The sequence below is a fragment of the Saccoglossus kowalevskii genome, chromosome 10 (assembly GCF_978046115.1).
Source record: "Saccoglossus kowalevskii chromosome 10, keSacKowa6.1, whole genome shotgun sequence".
Taxonomy (NCBI): Eukaryota; Metazoa; Hemichordata; class Enteropneusta; family Harrimaniidae; genus Saccoglossus; species Saccoglossus kowalevskii.
Genome location: NC_140650.1, coordinates 33680910 through 33685942, shown reverse-complemented (window position 1 = coordinate 33685942; position 5033 = coordinate 33680910).

Sequence of the window (5033 nt, the reverse complement as noted above, 5' to 3'; positions counted from 1 at the left end):
GGGGGGTTTTGACCTCAAAAAGTTTCCATCCTACAAAAACGATTTTATTTTTTAATGAAGTCAAAAAAATCTTGGAGTATTTGTAGTTCGTTTTTTTCTATCCAATCATGGACAGAAATAACCGAAAAGGAAAAAAAACATCCAAGACGAGAAAATGGTTTGGTTCGAGTGTAAATCTGTGCGTCAAATGAGGTGCATTTGTAAAATCTTTTTACACCCACCCGACAACCAACTGCTACGCAATAATACTGTCAAATTATCAATTTGTATTTAATGGTGAATGTAGTCTGACGCCATGACCAATATTTATCAATTAAGTTTCAGTGCGGGGTAGGGGGGTTTGGAAAAAAACTAAAGGAATTAAGTTTTTTATCCGACATCGATCTTTTGACGTCGTCCCTAAGTATTCGTTCGATAGACATTGATATGTGTTAATACACTATTTTGGTATGTACAGTAATACTTACTGCATATGTATATTAGTGTTGTTTGTTTTAAATCGTACTAATATGTGTGATACCTAAACAACATTTTAGTTTGCTATAATTCATAATTAAGTTTGGTCATCAGGATGAAGTACTGAACAACACTATTAAAACCAGTAAGGTCTACTTCCAAAGCTGGACGCTGTACCGATACCGTTGACATCTCTCACTCCATTGTGGTCATTGTGTATGTAGGTATATCGTACATAGCTACATCACTAAGACGTTTTAATCAACGTATTATTCTTCGGCAGTAAACATTATATTTCATTGCAATTACGTTACATATGTTCGCAGACAATTTCCGTTTGTACTTAAATCAGGAAAGACGGCATGCTCGATTTCCGGTGGGCTCAGACTTCCACAACCTACACTTAATAATCAAACAACACCCAGCGGCATACATACATATGCATTCGATTTACAAATGACATTTTGCAATGAGGGAAAATATTCTCCACTTTCCAAACAACAACTTGTCTGCGTGGGACACCATTTAGTTATTATAGGGTGTATCATTACAATCAATTAAGTGCATTTCAGACTCAAATTTCTACAATTTGGGCATCTCTACAAATTATTACTAAAATGTGGGCAAGAAAAACACAAATAATATCCCTTGGTTGTAACAATTTGTTACTGGGGGCCTTTGAGGAAACAGAATTGTATGCATATCCTATTACGCCATGGGGTTATGTAATCAGGTAAAGGTAGAGCAGTTGAACAATATTGGTGAACAACGTTACCATGGAGATTTAATTAATTAGGTAACTAAGCTTCATGAAATGTATTGCGGCTATTGGTAAACTTGCATTCAGCATGAAAAATAATAGTAAACTTAGTTGTGTGTCCCGTATTGAATATCTCTGATTTTTAGACAATGAAGATGCGGCTGGAGCGAACAAGGGGTGTTATCCCAAATAGCACGTGATACTTTTAAATACATCCATGCAATATAAATTACAGTAATCAAATTGGCCATGTACGCAATATGAAGGGAAATCACAAACTGCAAACACATAAATTAACTATGTGATGTCACAATTGGTTTCATTACAAAAATAAGTCGTTTGATGACAACTATAATTAAAGTCGACATGTCGAGAACAATATGAATTTATAACATAGCAACGTGATATAACAACAGGCTTTCCAACATGCAAATGCTAAAGAACAATGCAGAACGTGAAAAAAAAAAAACGTCTGAAAAACTGAACAGAAACGCTTGAATGATTTTCTGGGAACATAATAAATGTTTTTGTTTTTCAAGGCGACAAAGCAGATTTGTAAGTATACTCTCCACAAACGGGAAATCATCAATTTCGATGTGGCTTACCGGCACACCAACATCGAGTTGAATTGAATTTGCGTCATTGGAAAATAGTCCTTTATCTATTTTACAGACATTCTCAAACCGATTTCGTTCTAATGTAGTACAAAGACACAAAATAAGAGTGTTATATTGCAGTTTCGTTGACTGGTGGTCATTTCGTCTTGGAAACCAACCAACATAATATGATCTTAGGGAACTCTAAAAGCATAGCTCTCCTACAGAGCTATTTCTATGAACTCTCTCGACCCTGTTGTACATACTTTATATCGTTCATGATTCCCAAGTGGGAACTTACAGGTTTGTTGTGCGCTCCCTCTGCATAGCAGAGAAATAAATTCTTCCATTTCTACTTATATGCGCACATAGAAAAACGTATGAATATCATATACCTTAATATTGATAAAGATACAAATCCGTTATACTTAATTGAACGTTTTTAAACTTTCGACATCCTATATACTTCATCGACTAGGGGTGGTGGTATTAAGACATCACTATGCTCTTATCAGTGGGTAGCAACAGTTTATTTACAGCTTCTGTCGACTTATACATTTGTTTATCCCAGGTTCGCTTAATCTTTAGAAGCCACCAGTTCTAAATCACTCTTTAGCAGACTCACTAGATGAACCAAGTCTCTATTCAAGTATAGAATTAAGGTGCTACCACGTTACTCACTGGATGAACCAAGTCCCTATTCAAGCATAGAATTAAGGTGCTACCACGTTACTCCTTACTACAAGAATCATTATAACCAGAATCACAATTATCCTTGGTAGTCTGTCCAAGTCTTGTTCATCACTCTCACTTGTGTTTTCACATTATTTTCTCTCACCTCGTGTTATACGTTATTCTAGCTGCGGTTTGCAGAGACTCTCATTACACTTCAATAACGATGCCTTGGCACAATGAGTGCTGGGCAAATCAGGTGACCAATTTATTGCCACCTGAGGGTGCTATTGGATGGTTAGCCCTTCAAATAGATTCAATGCTCAGTATTGGATAACGAAAAACAGGTATGACTGAATGTTGTTAAATTTAACCTTTTAACCACCTGTTCACTCTTTTCATCACAAATTCACAAAATAGTCCTGTTAATAGTCTGCACTTTTCTTCAGAAATTTGAGACATAACAAGCCAAATGTTTTCAATAAAAACTGAAAATTGACTAACATTTTGCCTTTCAGCTCAAAAATTAGGGTTCATTTCCAGAAATATTGGAGAATTGTAATAAAAAAAGTTTGGGCAAGAAAGTCTGGTGGTGAAAAAGTCAATAGATTCATGAAAATCAACCATAAACTCTTTGAGTTAAAATAAAAAATCATTTCTAAAATTTCTATTTCCATGGTAACCATGACCATATTTGTACTGAATTTTGATGGGGTCGTCCTTGTATCAAAGACAACCCCTTCTAAAAAGTGTACGATAATTCTCATTGGCAAGGGTAGTGTGTTTATGGTGCACGGTATCAAGCTGAGCATGTTACAAGTACAAACAACCACTATACAAAAGTATGAATCTTATTCCCATTGCTTTATTTTTTTATTTATTCCTTGAAAATACAGTAAACCTCTTAAATTCACATTACACATGCTGAATGAAGTTGTTGCCACTAGTCAAACAAACTGGCAGTAAATTCAGAATACCAGGTATTTTAATATAAAGTGCCTTGCATGTTCAATCATGTAATCTACACAAAGCATTTGGAGATTTGAATTCCTGGATATATCTATGTAAGCTGGAAACTAAACCACTGTAAATAGCATGACAATTTATCCCCATTTCTGAATGCATACATTCAATTAATATGATCACATTTACAAGGCATCAATAAATTGTGTGTTGGATTTCTGAAAAAAAACACTAGTGCCTAGGGAAAAAAAGCAAAAAGGTTTCTGGTCAATTTTTACAAAATTGATGCACACAGATTTATATTTTTTTTAATTACAATTGGGCTTTTTTCAAAAAAACTACAAACAATTTTAATGGAAATTTCCAATGACCAGAAACATTTTTTTCTAGACCCAAGTACTGTCAAATCCTCAGTAAGTAATATTGAAATGCATATTTAACATTTAAACAAGAAATAAATGTGTAATGTGATACTCACTTATCGTGTAAACTCTATAGTAAATCAATTGAAAACTCTAAACATCAATAATTTGTTAGCATACCCTACCATTTATGCGATGAACAGCAAGGCAAATAGGCAAAAAAATGCATATCTCAGATAATTTCACTTTTATTGACCCTGCATGTAACCACAGTGTTTTATAAATATCTACCTAGGATTGCTAAATAATAATTGAAGTAGTTGACAGGATAATGATAAATGCACAATTGTTAAATTCACAATTCGTTGTACCTTTGCAAGACATCCAAAAAATGTGAATAACAGTTTCCATTCATAATGTCAAAATGATAATGAAAATTGAAAAAAAAAATCAATATTACAAAAAAGCTGAGGAACAAGCATTGATTTTATAAAGACATTTCTAGACTTGCATATATGTGTGATATTAATTTATTGTTCATTATAATTAATGGTATTTAAGGACAAGACAAAAAAATTTCCCATATCACAAAAATTAATATTACTTTTTCAATTATTAAAATCATCAGGTTCCAAGAGAGGAAGAAACCAACAAATGACAAACCATCGTATGTATTATATATATATAGAAATAAAGTGGTGGTGAACATTTATTATACACTTCTCTTCCAGCATACAGATTTGATATGAACTGAACTGAACTGAACTGAACTGAACTGAACTGAACTTAACTGAAACTTAACTTGACGAATTAGACAAATTGCACCCCTTATACATGATTCAATGTCATTTCCTTTGTCTAAACAAAAATCTTGTATTTCTATTGGGAAAACAAAAACATGCGTGAACTAGTAAGCAGGTAAGTAGAAAACCAGTTTATTGATGTCTGGAATAATTTGTTTGCCAAAAAAAAAACACCCCCTGTAAATATTTTTGCAAGATACCATGACAAAATAAAGACGCAAGCTGTATCGGAACATAATTTGAATCTAAAATAACTAACCTGAATTTTAGCGAAATTAATACTTATTGCTGTATCATCAAATTTATGACTTACTGGACACTTTGTGAGTGTGCATTGATTACTAAAAACTAAAACTTTATATACCATGCCAGCACTAATAGCTATGATGAACAAAAACAGTACACAGAAAAATGGAAAGCA